The sequence below is a fragment of the Pistacia vera genome, unplaced genomic scaffold (genome assembly GCF_008641045.1).
Source record: "Pistacia vera cultivar Batoury unplaced genomic scaffold, PisVer_v2 Contig46, whole genome shotgun sequence".
Lineage (NCBI taxonomy): Eukaryota > Viridiplantae > Streptophyta > Magnoliopsida > Sapindales > Anacardiaceae > Pistacia > Pistacia vera.
In genome coordinates, this window is record NW_022196290.1 from 181,916 (window position 1) to 206,731 (window position 24,816).

Below are 24,816 nucleotides of genomic sequence, written 5' to 3' on the forward strand. Positions count from 1 at the left end.
TTGAGCAGCATCAATCTGCTCTCGAAGCCACGGTTGGTTTAGCAAATGTGGCTACTTGAAATGATGGACATTCGCGAGGTGGCAGATCTAATTTTCAACCACGCTCTTCACAACAGCAGCAACCTAACGGCTTCAACTTCAACTCTAGAGGCTGTGGACGTGGCCAACGTGGGCGAGGTGGCCAACCACATAATTCTTCATCAAACCAGCGCCCTACGTGTCAGGTATGTGGTAAAATTGGGCACACTGCAGTGCAATGCTACTACCGGTTTGATCATGCCTACCAAGGCACCCCTCCCAACATGGCAGCCTACGTCACCTCGCCGTCGTCACCAACTGATGCCAACTGGTATCCTAACACCGGTTCAACAAACCACCTCACAAATGATTTCCACAATCTCACCATGCAATCTGAGCCTTACACCGGCACTGATTAGATCCACATCGGCGATGGGGCAGGTTAACTCATTAAGAATATTGGCTCTGTTACTCTCTTAACACCTAATAAGTCTTTTTCTTTGCATCAGTTACTTCATGTCCCACAGATTAAAAAAAAATTAATTTCTGTGACTCAATTTACCCGTGACAATAATGTTTAGACTGAGTTTCACTCCTCCTTTTTTTTGGTGAAGGACGAGGCAACGGGGACAGTTTTGTTGCGCAGCAAAACTAGAGACGGACTCTACACCTTTCCATCCACTGCCACTCCGGCATGACCTCCTCAGACTTTCCTTTCTCAACGTGCTCCCATTGATGTTTGGCACTGTCGGATAGGCCATCCATCTTATCAGACTGTTCGCCATCTCGTCTCCAAGTTCTCCCTACCGTTTTCCTCCAATAAAATGTCGGGTGCATGCTCCGCATGTCAACAAGGAAAGAGCCATCGCCTTCCTTTTCCAACTTCTCAGTCTATTTCAAATTCACCACTTGAATTAATTTTTTCGGATGTTTGGGGCCCTGCTCCTATTATGTCAACAAATGGAAATAAATACTATGTGTCTTTTGTTGATAATTTTAGCAAATATACGTGGCTATTTCCTCTCACAAACAAAGTTGATGTTATGAAAATATTTTGCTCATTCCAAAAACTTGTTGAACGCCAATTTAATTGCAAAATAAAATCTGTTCAAACTGATTGGGGTGGGGAGTATCGCTCTCTCCACAAATATTTTGCATCAATTGGTATTCAACATCGAGTCACTTGTCCCCATACCTCTCCACAAAACGGGCCCATTGAACTGAAACACCGTCATATAGTTGAAACGAGACTCTCTCTTTTATCTCATAGCAGTGTTCCTCATGCTTATTGGGATGATGCTTTTCTCATGGCCACGTATCTCATCAATCGGCTTCCAACAAGTTTAATTGGAATCTCACCATTTGAAAAACTCTATCAACATGCTCCAGATTTTTCATCTTTAAAAATATTTGGTTGTGCATGTTTTCCATTTCTTCATCTATTTAATCGTCACAAACTCGATTTCAGATCAAAACAATGTGTTTTCCTCGGCTTTAGCAACATGCATCATGGTTTCAAATGTCTTGATCTTTCTAGTGGCAAGATATTTGTCTCACGGCATGTCGTCTTCGACGAACAGACCTTCCCTTTTGCTAGCCCACCAACTAAAATGATCAGTCCCAGTCCCTTGCCGAGTCCAATTGTTAGTCTTCCTCTATTTATTCCTGTAAACGACAACTTCCCAAATACTCCCTTGCCGTCCCTCACATCAAATGACACCTCTTCTACCAACTTATCTCCAACGACGTTGTTTGAGCCTTCTTCTTCAGCGTCTTCGTCCCATATGCAAACTTCGCCCGTCGCTGCAACCGAATCTCCATCACCAGATAACCAACAACGTCGTTTGAGTCGTCCTCTTCCCTGTTTTTGGATCATGCCGTTATTGTTGCACCCTCGGAACCTCGACTTCATCAAATGAAAACTCAGTCTCAAAATAACATAGTGAAGCCCAAACAGCTCATGGATGGCACAGTCAGGTATCCTTTGCCACAGTCTTTTCTTGTTACAGGTGCTGTCCCTGAAGCTCCTTCTTCATACTCTGAGTGAATGGCGTAAAGCCATGGATGAAGAGTTAACTGCCTTTATGAAAAATGGCACCTGGTCATTAATCCCTGCAAAACCAGACATGAACATCGTTGGTTCCTGGTGGCTATTCAAAACAAAACTTAAGTCGGATGGTTCACTCGAGCGGAGGAAGGCCCGCTTGGTTGCGAAAGGCTATCACCAACAACCCGGGATTGATTTTGACGACAATTTTAGTCCGGTGTTCAAGCCCACCACCATTAGACTTGTTCTCAGTTGTGCTGTTTCCAAACGATGGCCGGTTTATCAAATCGACATCTAGAACACTTTCCTTCATGGATACTTAACTGAGGAGGTCTTTATGCATCAACCCGTCGGCTATGTGCATCCCCACTTTCCCAACCACGTCCGCCAGTTGCACAAGGCACTCTATGGGCTGAAACAAGCCCCACGAGCCTGGTACCATCGCCTGCAAGAGCACCTCCTCTCTAATGGCTTTGTCAACTCTAGCTCAGATTCCTCCCTCTTTACATACAGACAAGGCTCGGATACTCTGTTTCTCCTAGTGTATATCGATGGTATCTTAATCACTGGCTCCAGCTCCACAACCATTGCTCAACTGATCACCAATCTCAGTAGTGAATTTGCTGTCAAAGACTTAGGGAGTCTCAACTATTTTCTCGGAACCAAAGCAATTCATGTTGCCGATGACCTTCTCTTGTCACAGAGTCAATATATTTATAACCTCCTTCAACGCACAAAGATGATTGATGCAAAGCCCGTATACTCTCCAATGTCCTCACAAAAACTCTCATTATTTTCGGGTGCCCCACATTTTGATCCAGCCAATTATAGGAGCGTTGTAGGAGCTTTACAGTACCTCTCTTTGACTCGACCCGACATCTCCTTTGCAGTCAAGAAGGTCTGCCAATTCATGCACAACCCCACTGAGGAACACTGGACAGTAGTGAAAAGAATTCTAAGGTACCTAAAATTCTCCATCAATTTTGGTCTCCTCATTCGGCCTAGCTCATCCACACAACTGTCTATTTACTCCGATGCCAACTGGGCGGGATGTCCCGATGATCTAAAGTCAACTTCTGGTTTTTGTATTTATTTTGGTGATAATTTAATCTCGTGGAGTTCCAAAAAGCAACCGACGGTAGCTCGTTCAAGCACGAAAGCTGAGTACCAAGCGGTTGCGCATGCCACAGCCGAATCCATCTGGCTACAGTCACTAATGCGTGAACTTGGCATCTTTATTCCTCAACGTCCCATACTGTGGTGCGACAATATCGGGGCTACATATTTGATAGACAACCTAGTCTTCCATGCACGTACCAAACATGTCGAAATCGACTACCATTTTGTTCGGGAAAAAGTGCAACATAAAGCACTAGAAGTTTGGTTCATTTCTAGCAAGGACCAGCTTGCTGATGGGCTTACAAAACCAATCGTCTCAGCTAGATTCAATTCTCTCAGGGACAAGCTCAACGTGCAAGATTGCCCGCTGAGCTTGAAGGGGCATATTAAGGAAATCAACCTAAACGATCTTGACAGCAATGACTGAAATCAACCTAACGTGATTTATGGACTTGCAATATATTGTGCCCTCTGCTATTCTTGTAAACTTTGACTTTCCATGTTTAGACTTACCTTGTATATCATATACGTTATGGGACAGCCTGTATTCGGCTCCCATCTCTTGTAAACTTTTCTTATTAATACATATCCTCTCAATGGCAAAGACACGAGAGTTTCCCAAGATTCTTGGTTTCGTATTATGTATTTAAGTGATCCCGTTGATTCTGTAGGTATTGGTGTTCATTTGGTCCTGATGTTTTTCAGTGCTCTGTGTTGATTTCTTTCTGGCGGGTCCGCCATGCATGGCATAAGAAGTTAGTGAAGAGATGCTTAGATATAGAGATGTGTGCTGAGATTTTGAAACAGCTTGGACTGGCGGTGAATGGTGTTTGTAAAGGTCACGTTACTGTGGATTCGTTTGACAATTGGATGGAGGACTTCATGGATGGCTCAGATTTTATGGATTAATTCAAGGCGGTTTGGTATCCCAGGATGGGTAGGTCTCTTTTTCAATCTTCCCTTTAAAAAAAAGAAAAAAAGAAAAAAAGAAAAAAAGAAAAAAAGAAAAAAAACCTCTAAAATTGTTCTTTCTTCTCTGCTGAACTATTGGTTGAGACCATTGCAGTAGCGTGCTATTTCTTCTTTGCACTGTAATGGTAATACGGATATACATATTGAGAGTTACAAATATATGTTGTATTTCTACAAGCAATAAAATAAACATACATATGCTTACGTTTCCTTCTTTTGGGGTGGAAAATATGATCTGTTCCATGTGAAGTAATTTTTTCATATAGTTGCATTTACATGAATTTCATATAGACAATCCATAGCATTGCTCTTAAACACAACATTCAGTGTTTTAACTAGAGATTTCAATGGCCTTGACGTCAGGTTTCTTAACCTCAACCTTGGGAACAGTAACAGTAAGGACTCCGTTCTCCATAGAAGCCTAATTGATACATCTTCATATTCTCCGGTAGCTGAACCTCCTGGAGAATTTCCACTACTACGTTCCACACGATGCCATGTGTCGTTCTTGTTTCCTTCTCTATATTCCTCTCTCCACTAATTTGAAGCACCCTGTCATCTGATCTCCACCTTCACTTCTCTTTCTTGAGCCCTGGAAGATCGGCCTTGAACACTTGAGCCTCCGGGGTTTCCCTCCAGTCTATGCGGGAGTTGACAAAAGCAAATGTTTCTTGAGGAAAACGGATGGGAGTGAAGAAAAGTCCTTAAATGGATCCCAAACATCCAGAGAGAAGGGATCGAAGATACTGCTGCGTTGGTTGCCGAAGAAGTGGAATCAGCGCATATTGTTTCTAAGAACGCTAGGTATTCGATTGATTGCTGCTGACTTTAGGTGAAACAGTGGCAGGTTATTGATATATCACCTGTTTTTTGAATGCAAAACAGAGCATATTTTCCAGAATTTATTCTCTTGCAAAACCAACAGAACTTCATTAACAAAAAGCAATCAAATATAATCAAAGTGACTTGATGAATTTTACTAACTCATTCAAGGAATTGTAAGAAGAGCCACCTTCCCTAACGCAAAGTTGAATCTTCTCCTTCAATTCCTGCATTCTGCCTAACTCCAATCCTTCTTTATCAACATTAGTCTTCTCACTGCCTCTCTACTTCCCTTCTATTCAACTCATTCTCCATTTCCAATCCTACTCTCCACACATTACTTATATATCTTCCATTCACCCTCTGGTCTCAGAGTGGTTACAGATGATTGGAACACCTCACTTATACTTTCATTGTTGAGTTCCATCCACAGTGGCTCCAAAACCCTCCCACTTTGGCATGGGCCAACACTTGTTCTGGGGTGCCATTTCACAATGACCCTCATTGTCCGATAGCTTCTTCAAAACGTTCAGGCAATGACTCAATCCATTCTGAGCCACGCACTGAGCCCGGTTGAACCACCCATAAGAAAGGCTGATTGCTGTTGGCTAGGCCCCACGCCATTTCAGCTAGCTCATTCTCTCAATCTGTGTTATGCTTCCCAAGCTTACATATATTATGTGTGTATCATTAGTTTGCTCGTCAAGCCATCTCATGCAGCTAATATCTTCGTCGAACAAGATACTTGATAAGGCTGGAGCAAATTTGCAGAGGCCTATGGGAAGAGTGGAAGGTGGCATTGTTGTAGGGTCTCCCGCCAGTGATGATTGCTCAAGGAAGTCTATTGTGTTATAGATGATAGCTGAAGACTTTCTAGTATTGCGAACTCTTTCACCACTTATGTCATAGTTTCTAATGACCGAATTTCGAAAAAGGTAGATCCTTTAACCTGAGGGATAAAATCCGGGCACTATGTCTTTTGATCCAAGACCTGTAATTTGAAGTGGTGTAGATACTATTTGCATTATAATCTCAGTGAGTCTTTTAATTGAAACCAAAGTTTCATTAAAAAATTTTAAGCAAGTAGACTTTGGCACATACCTTGCAAGAAATTGTACCTTCCACCTGTGGACAGTGGCATCGCGAGAAATGAAGGCGGTTATGCCACCTGTGTGCAAGATAATGCTCGGAAGCTTCATCTCAGTAGCCACTGCTTCAGAGAAATACACCGTTCATCATAGATGATGCAGGAGATTTTCTCTTCATCCGAATTCTGTTTCTCCGTCAACCGAGCCAAACATTCTTGAAAAGAGGTTTGCCATTGACATTGAGACGCAAAATTAAAGCTAGTATATTCCTGAGGAGAGGTCGCCATCTACGCGGCATACGAGATGGTTAGGAAATTGAAATCAGGGTGATTTGAAGGGTTGGGGGAATTAAATTGGTGTGTGCAACTGTGATGGAGAAGCCTTGAGAGTAAAGAATGGTGCCCAGTTGAAGCATTGGGTTGAGGTGTGTTCGTTTTTATGATGCTGGTTGTGCAAAGAAGAAGAAAGATAAAAACTAAAAACTGGACACACTTCATTAGACAAAAGTCTGCATATAACATACTTCAACTTACTGTTTCAACACCATCAGAGATTTTTCCTTAATCTAGCTAAACACTCAAAATACTAACAACTTCATTACAAAAAGCTGAGCCAATAAATACAAGGATTAACATTAAATACAGTAGAACTTAAACCACTGAACCATGAAGCACTCCCATGCACGTCCATGCAGAGCAAAACTTTTTCCAGGTTTTCTACATTCGGCAAACCAAACTTCCAGCACAGCATAACCTTCAACACTCCACCTTGGTGCTTGGCTGGAAACACCAAGTTTTAGCCTCAAGGCTTCAAACTTGGATTGCATAATGCCTTGTCATGAATGCAACTTGATCTTCCCCTCCGCAGTGAACTAAGTTCACTTCTCCACACTGTTCAGCTTCCCTAACAGCAGATACTTAATCTTAATATGCTTTGTTCTGCCGTGAAGTACAGGATTCTTTGCCATTGCTACAGCCGATTGGTTATCACATAGAATCAAGGTGGATCCATTGCATGTGCTGTAAACATTCAGCATCTTCCTAAGCCAAAGCCTGGTTCACAGCTGCGCGGCAGATACATTCAGCTTCAGCAGTGACTAAGCCACAGTTTCCTGCTTCCTTGATAGCCAACTGATTGCACCCTCATTCAGGTAGAACACATAACCAGAGGTGCTTCTTGCATCATCCAGGGATCCACCCCAATCACTGTCAGTGTACCCATCAGCTTCAGACTTTCGGATTTCCTGAACCAAATGCTCACATGCAGGTTCCTTTCACATACTTCAAACACACGTTTGGCAGTTTAAGTGTAATTCACTTGGGTTCTCATAAACCTTGAGAGGAGGTAACTGCTGTAAACATAAGGTCAGGTTTGGGGGCTATATAATACAGCAGACTTCCACTAAGCTTCTGTATTTCCCTTCATCAACTCTCTTGCACCATTGTTTTGCTTATTCAAGTTGGGAACCAGAGGGGTATTCACTGGTTGCAATTCTCCATTCCAAACCTTAAAAGAAGCTCGGTTGCATACCTTTGTTGACACACAAAAATCTCCCCAACAGCTTGAGTTATCTCCATGCCAAGAAAGTACTTCATCAATCCCAAATCTGTCATTTCAAATTCAGCTTGCATATCCAACTTGAATTGGTCCAATTCATCAAGATCTCCCTGTCACCAAAAAGTCATCAACATATAGAGAAACACAACCACTCCTTTCTCAGTTTTCCTAAGTAGAGAGTGTGTTCATTAGGACTTCTAATATATCCAAGGCTGCATAAATGGTCATTTATTCGGCTGTACTAGGTCTAGGGGCCTGCTTCAAGCCATACAATGCTTCCTCAGTAGGTACACATAGTCCTCCTTCCCTCACCTTGTAGCCTTCGGGTTGCTCTACATACAGTCCTCTGAAATCCATCCATTCAGGAATGCTGACTTGACATCCAGCTGGAAAATTTTCAGTTGAACTGAGCTGCAAGAGCCAACAACAGCCTGATTGTGTCTTGCTAGCAACCGGGGCAAAGGTTTATGGAAAATCAAGGCCTGGTTGCTGTGCAAAACCCTTCACACCAGCCTTGCTTTATGCTTGTAAATTGAGCCATAGGGTTGATTTTCAGTTTGAAAATCCATTTAACCTGAATGACTTTTCTTTTTTCAGGTCTTGGTACCAATTTCCAGGTTTGATTTTTATTGATCATGCTCAGTTCTTCCTGCATTGCAGCCCTCCATAATTCAGATTTTGCAGCATCAAAATAGCATCTTGGCTCCACCACTGCCGTATTGCACCTTTCATACACATCAGCCAAGGTTCTAGTTCCTCTCACAGCATGATCTTCTTCCTCATCTGAATCTGCCTCTTGAATCAGTCCCTCTCTTCTCTCATTCTGACTTGATTCAACTTGCACATCAACCTTTTTTTCTTCCCAATTCCAGACTCCACATTCATCAACCTTTATGTCCCTTGTGATTACAATCCTTTTGGACTCAGGAACATAAACTCTATAAGCTTTAGAGTTGCTGCTATAGCCTATAAATATCCCAATTTCTGCCTTGTCATCCAACTTGGACCTTTTGCTGGCTGGGATCATTATATAGGCTATGCTTCCAAATTCTTTCAGGTTCCCTACTGTTGGCTTGATTCCAGTCCATGCCTCAATTGATGTTTGATGTTTGACTGCCCTGGTGGGCAGCCTATTCAGCAGGAAAACTGCTATATTAACAGCTTCTGCCCAGAATACTTTAGGGAGGTTTTTTCCAGTCATCATGCACCTGGCCATTTCCATAATGGTTCAGTTTCTTCTTTCACAAACACCATTCTGTTGAGGGGTGTATGGTGCTGTGAACTGCTGCTGTATTCTAGCTAGGTTGCAGACTGTCTTGAACTCTTTTGATGTGTACTCTGTTCCATTGTCTGTCCTTACTGCTTTGATCAAGGTTCCAGCTTCATTCTCTACCAGCAACTTAAATTGTTTGAACACAGCAGCCACTTCATTTTTCTGCTTCAAGAAATAAACCCAAGCCACCCTTGAGAAATCATCGATGAAGAGTACAAAGTACCTGCTGCCATTTAAAGATTCTGTCTTCATTGGGCTACACACATCCGAGTGGATCAATTGCAGCTTGTGACTTGCTCTCCAGGCTTGATCCAAAGGGAATGATGGCCTGCTAAGTTTGCCAAGTTGGCAGGCTGTGCACAAAGTCCTTTTCTCTTCTATCTCGGGCAGGTCTAATACCATGTCCCTTGACTTGAGTTCTTTAATTCCAAGGTAATGAAAATGTCCAAGTCTTCTATGCCATAACTCAGACTCTTCAACCTTGGTGATTAATGCTGAGTTTTCTAGTTTTTTCCAGTCTAGAGGAAAGCTTTTGCCAAGCATCCTTACACTCAACAACTCATTTCCCTCACTATCCTTTATAATGCAAGAATTGTTTTGGAAATGCAAGGTAAAATTTCTCTCTAACATTTGACCTACACTTAACAAGTTTTGTGCAATTTCAGGTACAAATAGAACATTAGAAATAACCTTAGTTTGGACTGCCACATCTCCAATCCCTCTTGCTTCTACATAGTCACCATTTCCCATCTTAACCTTGGAGCTGTATGTCCTGTCCAACCTAACAAAGTTCTCCACATTTGCTGCCATGTGGTTAGTGCATCCGCTATCTATCAGCCAAACATCTCTACAAGTCTGCATTGAGTAGCATGAAGCTACAAACAGCTGTTATGATTCATTGGTCTGCTGCTGTTCATCTGCACTTTGTGCTTGCTGTGGTGGCTGTGCAGCCTTGTTCCTGCATGCCTTCTCAATGTGGCCAAATTGCTTGCATCCCCTGCATTGAATCCCAGGCCTGAACCAGCAATTGCTGTCCGGATGTCCCTTTTTTTTGCAGTGGGAACATGGTGGATAATTTCTTCCTCCACTCTGTTTTCCCCACTGTCCACCAGCTCTCTCTTTTCCTCTCTTATCCCCAGCATGCTTTCTATTACTTCCCTGCATATTCACTCCCTTTTGAGCAGCCAACATAGCACCTTCATTTGAGTCCTCCTGCCTCATCAACCTTCTTTGTTCTTGGGCCTGCAGGGCATGAACCAATTCAGTGAGGCTGATTTGGGAGAAATCTTTTGAATCTTCTAAGGAAGATATCTTGGACTCAAACCTTTCCGAAAGGCTGACTAACACCTTTTCAACTATCATCTTGTCACTCATCTCAACTCCCAACAATCTGATTTTGTTCACCACACTCATGAGTCTATCTACATACTCTTTAACCTTCTCTACCTCCTGCATTCTCAGCATTTCAAACTCCCTGTGCAGGTTCATGACTTGCATGTTACGGGTTGTATCACTTCCCATGAACTCTTCTCTTAGTCTATCCCAAGCTTCCTTTGCAGTTTCACAAGCCATTATCCTTGTAAATACAAGGTCAATTACTACCGAATGTATGTGAGAGAGAGCTCTTGGAGCCTTGGACATTTCCTCTTCATACATTCTCATTTGATTCAAAGTTGGGTTTGGACCAAGTTGGGGTGGCTGTTTCTCCTCTTCCACATATTGCCACAGCCCTTGTCCTCTTAGGTAGGCTCTCATTCTAACAGCCTAAAGGTGATACTGGTCCCCATTGAACACTGGAGGTGAGAGAGACGCAGATTGAGAAGCCATGCGTAAAACTGGTTGCAGTTTTTTTGAAAAATTTGGTTCTTGCGTAAGGCTGAAGTTTGATGGTGATTTGGGATGAGTTTTTGAGTGAACTTGTTAGACGATAGTTGGTTAGTTTAGCTCTGATACCATGTTCGTTTTTATGATGCTGGTTGTGCAAAGAAGAAGAAAGATAAAAACTAAAAACTGGACACACTTTTCATTAGACAAAAGTCTGCATATAACATACTTCAACTTACTGTTTCAACAACCATCAGAGATTTTTCCTTAATCTCAGCTAAACCACTCAAAATACTAACAACTTCATTACAAAAAGCTGAGCCAATAAATACAAGGATTAACATTAAATTACAGTAGAACTTAAACCACTAAACCGTGAAGCACTCCCTTGCAAGTCCATGCAGAGCAAAACTTTTTCCAGGTTTTCATACATTTGGCAAACCAAACTTCCAGCACAGCATCAACCTTCAACAAGGTGTCCCTGGAATGATCCTGGCACCATCACCAATTGGTTACTTCTCTTTCCTTGCTTCTCCATCTCTCAGTCTGTGATTATAACTCTGTATTAATTGCAAGTTAGAATCAATTTCTAGTCTCAGATAGTCAGATGCCTCACTGAATATTTGTTCTGGATAACATGACAGATCTAATTGAGACCTTCATCAACTCACATGCCCTGATGCTTTTTTTGAGGCAATTCTTTGCCTTATCCTGCAAGTTCATATTTAATAAAAAAGATATTGGTATATATTTTCTCCATAAAAATCTTTGAATATCACTTTGATGGTTTTTATTCTACAACAAGTAGACAAAATATCTGGCCCAAATTCATTGAACTCTTTGAAGCGACAAAAGCAAATAAATTGCCATCAATTATTTTTGTATGGCTCTTTACCCAGAAAGTCTATATGTCAATTTAAGCTAGGGCCAGAAGAAAAGTTGCTATTATTTGGCCTCTACATATATTCTACTTCTAAGTTGATAATGAGCAATATCGTTTAATGCCAAAATCAAAATCCAATGATCAATACATTAATATTTGCTTCTCATGTTAAAAATCTTAAAACGTTTGCATCCTATAATTTTCGTGAATATATATATATGCTATAACTGGTAACTGGATTTCTAATGGACGAATTTTACCTACAATGTGAGGATTTCGAATCTCTCTAAAAGCAATTCATAGCCAAGGATATTTACCCAAGTCCCGCTCGAAAATTTGTCTTATATCTTCAAGTGTGAGGACATGGAGGCTTTAAAAAAAAAAAGTTTGATGGGTGAATTGGTGGTTTAGAAATGGAGATTAGTCACATCACCACCTCTTCAAATTTAAGAAAAATTCAATCTTTTGGAGAAAAGTGAATTGATTAGCATGGAAGGCTTAAAGCCTTTGTCGGATTGAGCATAGTTGCGTGGAAATTAGGTTGGGAACTATGGGGGTGTTTGGTTTGGTGGAATAAACTCATTCCCTTGTTTGGTTGGACAAAAATTGGATCATAATTTTTTTTTTTTAGACGATAAACCCAAAGAACCAGAGAAGATTAAAATCTATAACCTTTTTTGGAGAGCATCTCCCCACAAGTCAGAGAAGACTAATTCAAATAAAGATGATATCTTAGATTGAGAGAGAGAGAGAGGAAAAGAAGATTGATATTTACATTTAACAAGTTGAACATGCAACATTAAAGATTGTGCACAAAAGACTTAAAAGAGTGAGATTTAGAAACAACATGCTTTAGAATTTGATCATATATATAAGGGTGTCCAAGCCTATGGCATAACAAGATATCTTTATTAGAAATATTGCTACACTTATTTGTGAACTACAACAAGAAGAACCTTTTGGAGATTAAAAAAATGGTAAACCAAAATGAGAAGCCTTCTTACAATAAGATGGAACAACAATATTAGTACTTGAAGAAGAAACTGTTAGAAAAAGCGAAAATTTAGCATCCAAAACGATTACAAGATCACGCATAGGTAGTAGAATAATGAATTAATAGATTTAAGGTTTTAGGAATACATGTCTGAGCCATGATGTGTGCGAGATTTGTTGAATCCTTGTTTGGTCTTCCTCATAATATATTGAAGTATATAAAACTCCTCGAAAGACCTATGTGGCATGTTAAACGCAGGCCAAATGGTTCACAACTGACATATGTTTATATGTGTAGAAACTAGTAATAAAATATGGGAAGTTTTGATGAAAACTAGCTACAGTTCAATAGAGTTGAAAGGAATATGCATTTTGCATCCGCATTTCATCACAGAAAGCAGCATGCGGAGGCTTGCAATGAGAGATCGATTTCTCTTATTTAACCACAGAAACCATAAATTAATGTGTGCTTCAATGTTTTATAACATTTAAAGACAGAATGGTCCAATTTGGAGCTGGGTTTACTTGTCTAGCTATAAAAAATTGCACGGCATGAAAGCAAACAAAAATTATAACCATCAAAGTCTGCATTGCTGACAATTACATAAAAGACATCCTTGGGTTACAACTTACAACTTCTTGATACTTGATTTGACACCAACGACTCGCACGTGCAAAGTGGACTTAGAAATTACACGCGATATGGAAATGTGCAAGAAAGAATAAATGAGAAGCGACTTTTAAAGTCATTCGGATGCTCAAAAACGAATCATACATCCACTATGATTGTATTAATAGTTGATTACAGTCAGGTCGCGTACAGGGAGCTGAATTACAATCTCGAGAGAATCGAAATACAGAGAGAGAGAGAGAGAGAGAGAGAGAGAGAGAGAGAGAGAGAGAGAGAGAGTATGCTTTTGAAGACTAAAGATGAGCCAATCCTGTAAATGAGAGAGGAGCCCTCTATTTATAGTTAGGGGATTCAAGGTAGTAATGATTCTGCAATCGGGCATGTGTGGTACAATTCCTAACCCGCTTCCCATTGGTTGTCTACATGGGAGACATCCTTAAATTGCGTAGGGCTTGGCCAAGTGGATAATTCCTAGCCACTCACAAGCCTGGCATTCACCTGCCACACTGACAATGACCTTAATTACCTCTTCTGTCCTTGCGTGACATGACAGCGTCTAGACGGCACAAAGCCTTCCTGAACTCTAATTGGCCCTTACTGACGTGAGTTCACATCAGCCTTGATTTTTTAGGCATAACACAACTATAATTTATTAAGCTACATAAGCCAGAAGAAGGTACACATCCTAAATCCATCTCTTTTAAAAACCTTTTATTCTCATTGGAAGGTTCCTTTGTAATACCTATTCCCAAACTTTGAAACTTTTCACATATGTTTTCTCTGCAAGTTCATATTTAATAAAAAAGATACTGATATATATTTTCTCCATAAAAATCTTTGAATATCACTTTGATAGTTTTTATTTTGCAACAAGTAGACAAAATATCTAGCCCAAATTCATTGAACTCTTTGAAGTGACAAAAGCAAATAAATTGCCATCAATTATTTTTGTACGGCTCTTTACCTAGAAAGTTTATATGTCAATTTAAGCTAGGGCCAAAAGAAAAGTCGCCCTAGCTTAAATTAATCCTGTAAATGAGAGAGGAGCCCTCTATTTATAGTTGGGGGTTAAAGGTAGTAATCATGATTCTGTAGTCGGGCAAGTGTGGTACAATTCCTAACCCGCTTCCCATTGGTTGTCTGCACGGGAGACATCCTTAAATCACGTAAGGCTTGAACAGGTGGATAATTCTTAACCACTCACAAGTCTATCATTCACCTGCCATACTGACGATAGCCTTACCCCTTCTGTCCTTGCGCGATGTGGCAGCGTCTAGACGGCACAAAGCCTTCTTGAACTCTGATTGGCCGTTGCTGGTGTGAACTCACATCAGCCCTGATTTTTTAAGCATAACACAACTATAATTTATTGAGTTATATAAGCCAGAAGAAGGTACACATCCTGTATCCATCTCTTTTAGAAACTTTTTATTCTCATTGGAAGGTTCCTTTGTAATACATATTCCCAAACTTTGAAACTTTTCACATATGTTTTCTCTGCAAGTTCTTATTTAATAAAAAAGATATTGGTATATATTTTCTCCATAAAAATCTTTGAATATCACTTTGATAGTTTTTAGAGTAATACTACACATACATCATTTTCATACAATATTTCCCATACAACATTATGTGGCAAGATATGATTGGCTAATTTAAAGTTAAAATTAAACTTTCACCCAATCACATCTTGCCACATAATGTTGTATGAGAAATGTTGTATGAAAATGATGTATGTGTAGTATTATTCTAGTTTTTATTCTGCAACAAGTAGACAAAATATCTATCCCAAATTCATTGAACTCTTTGAAGTGACAAAAGCAAATAAATTGCCATCAATTATTTTTGTATGACTCTTTACCTAGAAAGTCTATATGTCAATTTAAGCTTGGGCCAAAAGAAAAGTCACTATTATTTGGCCTCCATATATATTCTACTTTTAAGTTGATAATAAGCAACATTAATAATAATTAATAAGCAACATTGTTTAACACCAAAATCAAAATCCAATGATCAATACATTAATATTTGTTTCTCATGCTAAAAATCTTAAAACCTTCGCATCCTATAATTTTCATTAATATATGTATACATTATAGCTGGTAATTGGATTTCTAGTGGACGAAGTTTACCTACAATGTGATGAGTTTGAATCTCTCTAGAAGCAATTCATAGCCAAGGATATTTACCCAAGTCCCGATTGAAAATTAGTCTTATATCTTAAGTGTGAGGACATGGAGGCTTTAAAACAAAAAAAGTTTGATGGGTGAATTCGTGGTTTAGAAACGGAGATTAGTCACGTCACCACCTATTCAAATTTAAGAAAAGATTCAATCTTTTGGGGAAAAGTCAATTGATTAGCATTGAAGAGTTAAAGTCTTTGTCGGATTGAGCATAGTTGCATGGAAATTAGGTTGGGAATTATGAGGGTGTTTGGTTTGGTGGAATAAACTCATTCCCTTGTTTGGTTGGACAAAAAATGGATTACAATTTTCTTTTAGATGATAAACCCAAAGAACCAGAGAAGATTAATATCTATAACCTTCTTTGGAGAGCATCTCCCCACAGGTCAGAGAAGACTGATTCAAATAGAGAGAGGAAAAGAAGATTGATATTTACATTTTACAAGTTGAACATGCAACACTAAATATTATGCACAAAAGACGTAAAAGAGTGCGGTTTAGAAACAACATGCTTTAGAATTTGATCATATATATAAGGGTGTCCAAGCCTGTGGCATGACAAGATATCTTTATTAGAAATATTGGTACACTTATTTGTGAACTACAACACGAAGAACCTTTTGGAGACTAAATCCCAAAATGGGAAGCCTTCTTACAATAAGATGGAACAACAATATTTTTGGAGACTAAAAAAATGGTACACCAAAATGAGAAGCCTTCTTACAATAACATGGAACAACAATATTAGTACTTGAAGAAAAAACTTTTAGAAAACGCGAAAATCTAACATCCAAAACGATTACGATATCACACATTTAAAATAGAACAATGAATTAACAGATTTAAGGTTTTTGGAATACATGTCTGAGCCATGATGTGTGCAAGATTTGTTGAATCCCTGTCTGGTCTTTCTCATAATATATTGAAGCATATATAACTCCTCGAAAGACCTATGTGGTATGTTAAACGCAGGCCAAATGGTTCACAGCTGACATATGCTTATATATATATGTAGAAACTAGTAATAAAATATGGGAAGTTTTGATCAGAACTAGCTACAGTTCAATAGAGTCGAAAGGAATCCTTTATGCATTTTGCATCTGCATTTCATCACAGAAAACAGCAAGCAAGTTGACAGTTACTTGTGGCTAGTTTGTACAGATAAGTAGTTTGTTTAGTTGTACAGTTAATTGTGGCCAGTTTGTACAGGTAAGTAGTTTGTTTAGTTGTACAGTTAATTGTGGCCAGTTTGTACAGGTAAGTAGTTTGATTAGTTGGGTAGTTAGCTGATTAGTTGACTTTATTGTAACTAAAGTTATTTGTTAACTCAAGCAAGTTGTAGGTTAATAATTGTAGTTTACAAGCAGTCAAGCGTAGTAAGAAAAAGCAGAACAGTATTTTCCCCAACTTCTTTCTTCTTCGTTGCTCTCAATTTCTCCAACAATTAGCTGACCGTAACTTACGGGGTCAACTTGATTACTCTCTCTCTCTTAACACCTTAACCTTGAGTTGCCAGATAATCCTGAGACAAGGAAAATTGATCTATTAGGAGTCTTAAGGGGTGTTTGTCTAAGCTTATAAGCTGGTCAAACTAGCTTATAAGCTCTAAAATTAAACTGAATAAACTTTTCTTTACATAAAGCAGATCCATTTTCTAAATGGCTGCAGCTCAATATCTTTTTTTGTGGATAGTCTTCAATTTATCATTATTCTTGGCCTTGGCTCAAGAAGAAAACCAGTTCATCTACCATGCTTTCAACAACTCGAAACTGCAACTGGGTGGCTTGGCAAAGATTCTTCCCAATGGTCTATTGCGGCTCACAAACACTTCTGAGCTTGAAAGCGGTTATGCTTTCTACCCTTCTCCTTTCAAATTCAACTCATCTTCCTCTCAAACCCTTTCGTTTTCCACAACTTTCGTGTTTGCCATGGTTCCACAACTTTCAGTTCACCGTCTATGAACTTCACTGGTGCTGTCGCAGGTGCATATTTTGGGCTCTTAAATCTTACAAAAGACGGCCAGCCTACCAACCACATCTTGGCGGTTGAGCTTGATACAGTAGAAAGCCCTGAATTTCATGACATAGATGGAAATTGATGTGAACAGCCTCATCTCTAATCAATCTGCTACAGAAAGTTACTTTTCCAATAAAGAAGAAAAGAATGAAACTTTGGAGTTAGGAAGTGGAAAACCAATCCAGATTTGGATAGACTATTATGGAACAGAAAAATTATTCAATGTAACAATAGCTCCACTGAAAATTCCAAAACCAAACAGGCCTCTGCTCTCAAAACATCTCGATCTTTCCGAAGTTCTATTGGAGTCTATGTATGTTGGTCTCTCTGCAGCAACTGGTACGCGGATAAATGATCACTATATTTGTTGATGCGTGATTTGAATACCAACTAATCGACACGTGCGTAACGTTGATTGATTAAGGGACACACGTGATTATGGAGTAAATGTAGAATAAATGCAATGAGAGCTTTTTAAAGTGGTTCGGATGCTAAGGTAGCAAGTCCTACTTCCACTGATTTGTATTAGTATAGTGGGTCAGGTCGCAACAGCAGACTGACTTACAAATTATTAGTAAAAGTAAATACGAAGTTTGCAAGAGAGAGAGAGTTTTTGTGTAAAATGGCCGAATCCCCTTAATGAAGGGGTCTTCCCCTTTTTATAACAAGATGAATGCATGTAATCATCATTAAATCCATGGGTTGGTGTGAATGTTAGGACATAATCCGGCTTTACGTCACATTGCCCACGTCCCAAGCTGATTTCACGCGATTTGGAGCAGGGAAATGGACACGTGGGAGCTCCATAGCGTCTGACAGGCCTGACGTGCGCTTACCGTTCTGACGGGAGCAGGTCACACTTCATCACGTGACTTCCCATGTCAGCCCTTGATTTCCCAGGCATAACAATATTCTCGGATGGAGCTTCAACAAAAGTGGACCAGCACAAAACCTTGATATTTCAAAGCTTCCTCCTCCTCCTTCAATTCCTCCACCTGAGAAAACCAATGAAGGCCTAGATTGAACTATTACTGTTCTGCTTGTAGCAATAGCGGTTGTGCTGATAACAGTTGGTGGAGCTGTTTACATTGTGAGGAAGAAGAAATATGAAGAAGTCTATGAGGACTGGTAAAAAGAATATGGTTCCCATAGGGTCTCCTATAAGAATCTCTACAAAGCAACCAAAGGTTTCAAAGAAAAAGAGGTTATTGGACAAGGAGGTTTTGGACAGGTGTACAGAGGTGTTCTTCCTTCAAATGTACAAATCGCAGTCAAGAGAATCAACCATAACTCAAACGAAGGGATGAAGCAATTGTGGCCGAGATTGTGAGCATGAGAAGGCTAAGGCACAGGAATTTGGTTCAACTCCGGGGCTATTGCAGGCGTAGGGGGGAACTTCTATTGGTCTATGATTATATGCCTAATGGAAGCCTTGACCAAATCTTATATGGCGATACAAAACCAAACCTTAATTGGTTTCAGAGATTCCGGATTCTCAGAGGAGTAGCTTCGGGCCTTCTTTATCTCCATGAAGAGTGGGAACAGGTTGTTCTGCATAGAGACATAAAAGCTGCCAACGTTCTTTTAGATGCTGATCTGAACGGAAAGTTAGGAGATTTTGGGCTTGCTAGATTACATGATCATGGTAGCAATGCACAAACCACCAGCCTGGTAGGAACTGTTGGTTATGTAGCTCCAGAGCTGCTTAAGACTGGAAAGGCAACTACTAGCACTGATGTATTTGCTTTTGGAGCTTTTATGCTTGAGGTTGCGTGTGGGAGGAGGCCTATAGAGCCTGACATGGTAGATTTGGCTTCTTGGGTCATTGATTGCTGGAAAAGAGGAGCAATTCTAGATGTTAGTGACCCTAGATTGGAAGGTATGTATGTCGAAGAGCAAATGGAGTTGGTTCTTAAACTTGGCCTCCTTTGTTCACACTCTAACCCAGAAACTAGGCCTAGCATGAAGCAGGTGACACGGTATCTAGATGGTGAAACAAAATTGCCAAGTATAACACCAGAAAGTGCTGTGATAGGCGCAATAACAGCGAGGAATGAAGTTCCTGATATTGTTTTGTCATTTGATTCGTTGCCTGAAAGTATTTCTTCCCACACCTTGTCCACTATTGATTCAATCCTCGTGCTGGGCCGCTGAATCAAGAGTTTTATGCAATAGCTACGTCCTTTGGACATTATGGTTGGAGGGTACAGAGACTAAAGATTCTAAAATACTCTGTTTCTCTAACTTGTGAATTTGTAAAACTGGTATTGCTTGTATCGCTATTGACTTGACTTGTTATTCTGTAAGATAATCTTGTTTTGCTGCCTAATAAACATCGATTCTAGTTAGTTTAGCTTTTAACAGAAACCCAGAATGTGTATGTCTCCATATCATGATCAAAATGGCAAGCTGTGATATATAACCTATGAAAATGCTGTAGCCACATGGCTTAGAGTCAAGAAATAACTGTGTTGTAGGGTTTAAACAAAGGGCATCAGATTAGTTTAGTAAGTTTCCCGCACCAGTCTCCACTTTTTGTCTCTTCTCATATATTATTCATTTAACAATATTTTTCCCTAAACGTGTTGAATGGTACACCATGCTGGAAATGAAGAAGTTAACAGCAAAATTTGAACGGCGTGTTTTACCGCTGTTTGGTCTTCCACTGTTCATGCGAAGCAGTTTTTGGGTCACTGTTATAGATTGGTTCAGTGATGTGTTCAGGTGTATTAGGTTTGGCCAGAAGTTATTCCTCTCGAATTCTCAGAGGAGTAACTTCTGGCCTCCTCTACCTTCATGAAGATGGGGAGCAAGTTGTTCTACATAGAAATATAAAGCCCGGTAATATTCTTTTAGATGTTGACTTAAGCGGAAAATTAGGGGATTTTGGCCTTGCTAGGTTCTATGATCATGGTAGCAATCCACAAACCACAAACCTGGTAGGAACTTTAGGTTATCTGGCTCCAGAGCTTCTTAGGACTGGAAAGGCTACTACAAGCACAGATGTGTTTGCTTTTGGGGCTTGTGTGCTTGAGGTAGCTTGTGGGAGGAAGCCTATGGCTGTAGATCCTGAAAACCTAATTTTGGCTGATTGGGTCATTAATTGCTGGAAAAGAGGAAATATTCTTGATGCTACTGATCCAAGATTGGGAGGTCTTTATGCAAAGGAGCAAATAGAGTTTGTTCTGAAACTAGGTCTGTTTTGTTCACATCCAAACCCAGTTCTGAAACTAGGTCTGTTTTGTTCACATCCAAACCCAGTAGCTAGGCCTAGCATGAGGCAGGTGATGCAGTATCTGGATGGTGATGATAGCCCTTTGATTGCTGCATTCACCGCAAGTAATTAAGCTTCTAATGTTCCGGTGACTTTTTCTGGCTTGCTGGAAAGTGGTTCTTCCCACACCATGTCAACTGTTGAATCAATTCTCATAGAAGGTCGTTGAATCAACTATCTTTTGGAGTTTCATGTACATGTCTTTCATCTAAAAGGTGACATGTAAGCCCAGACTTTAATATGAAAACTGACATTAACAGTAGAAAAGTGCTTGTGCCTAATCAAGGGTCATAAAGCTGCAGAAGACAAAACAAATGAAAGAGTTGTAAGTTTAATCCCATATCTATGATCCTTTTTTGTTCATAAAAATTCTCTTTTGCCTTGGTTAAGGTCTCATGGTTTCTTTCTTTTTCTCTGTTTTTGTGTTTTCACTTTAAATCTGTACTCGTGGAAAATAATATGAATGAAATTACACATCTCAAGCAGTGGTTTAAGCATCTCATTTGAAGTGACTTTTTCTAACTAAGATCATATATTAACCTCATGATATCATCTTGGAGTTTAGATCCCAGCATCTCAGGATTCACAACACATAATTTCTATCCTCTCAGCTACGCCAGTTCAGTACCCTGCATTTCTGAGGGGAAAAAAAACACCCCCAGTTTAATGGCTAATATAGAATTCAAAGCAAGTGGCCAACACACATGGTTCTATTTAAAGACGACATGCTTCCTTTGTTTAACTGCTGCGAATGATATCTCATTCATTTCTAGGAAGACTTCTTGTGCCTTTGTAAGGATTATTTGTCATTCATATCTTTGCCCCAAAGAAAAATACTCGATGTAAAGCATCAATAGCCCACTTCCTTCCAAGTCAGAGCTCGCATCCTTCTATACCATATGTCACAATATGTTCTTCCAACTCGAAGCTCCTATCCTTCCATACGACATAATATATTTTATGCTCAAAAACTGTTTGTTAAAATTCCTTAGACAAAGCTTATTGGGTCCGGGCCTACGTTGACGTGGCTATCATCAGGAAGCAATGAATTCGTTTCATTGAATGCAAATGTGGGCATCTGTTTGATCATTGAATTTGGAACCGGGGAGAGATGCACTGCACTTTGGGGCTTTATATATTCTTAGTAATAAACGAACCTGTCATGCATGCGTACTTCTTGTGCAAATATCATCTCTTTAAAGCACCATTCAATAATACAAGTGAATGGGCTATAGAAATGTAAATATCATCTCTTTAAAGCTTTGGAGAGTAGCTATTTGCCTATGGAAGGAATTAAAGTATACATCCCGCATTTCACTTCTACGGCAGTACATAATTTCTATGCTAAAAGCCTAAAATATGGCTCTGGTCACACACGTGTTTTAAGAGTTGAATCAAAGTTTGATGCAGGCTGCATGCCAACTCGAAGTCAATGGTCATTTAAGATTTCTTGACTTTGTTTGCATTGAAACTTCAACCCACGGTGAAAACAAAAGAGGTATAGTTGCATTATTCAAAGTTCAAACAATAAAACAAATCAGAATCAGAATCCTTAAATCTTGGAAGCACAAGAGTCTTGATCCGATCTGAAAATCCGAATCTTCTTATATACTTGATCCGAATCCAATTCGGATTTTTGGATATCCGATTTTTTTGAAGTGGAGCAGATCTGGATCGGATACCAGATATCAGATTTTTTTGTACACCTCTACACAAAGACGAACAACACAACTTCTTTTTTATCAATCACAAGGAAGAATTTCTACTAGAAGTATTATTATGTTCCTGTTAGTCCTGTCATTGAATTCAGCATAATTCACATCATTTCTTTTTTATCTATTAATTTTGAAGGGGAAAACTAGAAAAAGTAATTTGTGAATTTCCTTCTTTGAATACGACATGATTCTGGCCTACAGGATCATTTTAACAGATTACTGCAGTTCAGAGTTCCCATAAGATGGTCTTTAACTATGCCTTTTAAAAAGCTGGGAAGCAGTGAATCTGCATTAATTATAACCTTGAATTGATTGACGTCTAGAATAATGTATCAGTTCCAACTTTTTCTTGCAACTAGAGGCAAATAAAGTAAACAATATTAAGAACATTAAATTGGTTAAGGAGGGGTCATTTTCTTGGGTCATCAATGTTGGTTCAGATGGAATAGCTGGAGAGTGATAAAGAAGAGAAATTTTGCAATGGAAAGGGACGGCTGCAACTGTAAAAATGAGTGCTCTGTTTTCATTCATAAAACATGGATAACATATGTACAAAACAATCTACTGTTCTTACCTAAACAAACTAATGCACTGGATGAGATTTTACACATTTGAATTTAAAATAAACTTACAACAAAAATGTCTTAATCTCAACCAAACATGTCACAAAAACATCACAATGATGTATCAAACACAACAGCTTCAACCACTGCACCTGAACAGAAACCTGAGTTCTTGGCGCCAAAAAGCTGTTTAAAATCCTAACTAAATAATTTTGCATTTCCAGCAAATTATCACCATATTCAATACTCCTCCTTGATAATCTTGCTGGAAACACCAAGTTTGAGTCTTAAATTCTCAAACTTGGCTTTAGATAAAGCCTTGGCCATAATGTGAGCCGCCTAGTCTTAACCCTTATAATGGATCAATTTAACCTCTCCATTATTTTCTGCCTCTCTCACAGCATGGAACTTGATTTTGATATACTTGGTTCTGCCATGTAAGATAGGATCTTTTGCCATTGTTACAGCTGACTAGTTATCACGGAAAATCATAGTTGGATCCTTCAGAGTTTGCTTCAAATCCACCAAAATTTTCCTAAGCCATATGGCTTGGTTTACGATAGCAGTAGCAAAAATGTATTCTGCTTCTGTTGTGGACTAAGCTATGGTGTCTTTTTTTTTGGACAACAAACATATGGCTCCTGAATTTAAGAAGAAGACATAGCCTGAAGTACTTCTCATATCATCAATGCATCCAGCACAATCACTGTCAGAATACCCAACAAGGTGAAGGTTTTCAGACTTCTCAAACCATACACCAAGATCAGAACTTCCTTTAATGTACCTCAGCACCCTCTTGGCTACCCTGAGATGAACTTCACTTGGGTTGCTCATGAACCTAGAGAGAAGGCTTCTTGCAAACATTAAGTCAGGTTTGGTGGCAGTCAAGTACAATAGACAACCAATCAGACTTCTATAAATTCTTCATCAATCTTCATAGCCCTATCATCTTTGCTCAGCTTCAAGTTCACAACCAGTGGAGTGTCCACTGGTCTACACCTATCCATGTTGAATTTGTTTAGAATTTCATTAGCATATTTTCTTTGGCTAACAAATATCCCATGTTGAGTTTGGTTGATCTCCATTCCAAGGAAATAGGATGTTTCCCCTAAATTAGTCATTTCAGACTCATTATGCATTGCCTTCTTAAACTCCCCCAGCTGAATTAGACTGCTTCCCATGATGAGTAAATCATCTACATATAATGATACAATAATGAACTCCCTTTCCAGCTCTCTCACATACAACGTGTGTTTATTTGGGCTCCTCATATATCCCAAGTTGATCAAATGATCATTGATTCTACTATACCAGGCTCTAGGGGCCTGCTTTAGTCCATATAATGCCTTCCTCAACAAATCAACTTTGTTCTCCGGCCCTTCCACTTCATATCCCTTTGGTTGCTCCACATAAATTTCTTCATTGAGCCACCCATTTAGGAATGCAGACTTGACATCTAACTGATAGATTCTCCATTCAAATTGGGCTGCTAAAGCAAGAAGAAGTCTAATTGTATCATGCCTGGCCACGGGTGCAAATGTATCCAAGAAGTCTACTCCAAATTGCTGAGCAAACCCCTTGACAACCAACCTTGCTTTGTGTCTATAAACTGATTCATTAGGTTTTAATTTTCTTTTGTAAATCCATTTAACTTCGATTACCTCTCTGGTTGCAGGCCTGTCTACCAATTCCCAAGTGCTATTCTTTTCAATCATGTTTAGCTCCTCCTCCACTACATTCCTCCAAATAACTGACTTAGCAGCTTCTGTGTAGTTTGCAAGTTCAAGAAAGGTTGCATTACACCTTTCATAAACCTCTACCAGAGGTCTAGTACCTTT

At 39.5% G+C, this 24,816-nt stretch overlaps 2 pseudogenes; one reads left to right on the top strand and one right to left on the bottom strand.

Moving 5' to 3' along the window:
* Positions 1-4,487: 4,487 nt before the first annotated feature.
* Positions 4,488-10,309, bottom strand: LOC116145035 (annotated as a pseudogene).
* A 6,759-nt stretch (positions 10,310-17,068) lies between these two features.
* Positions 17,069-19,700, top strand: LOC116145094 (annotated as a pseudogene).
* The last annotated feature ends 5,116 nt before the right edge of the window (positions 19,701-24,816 follow it).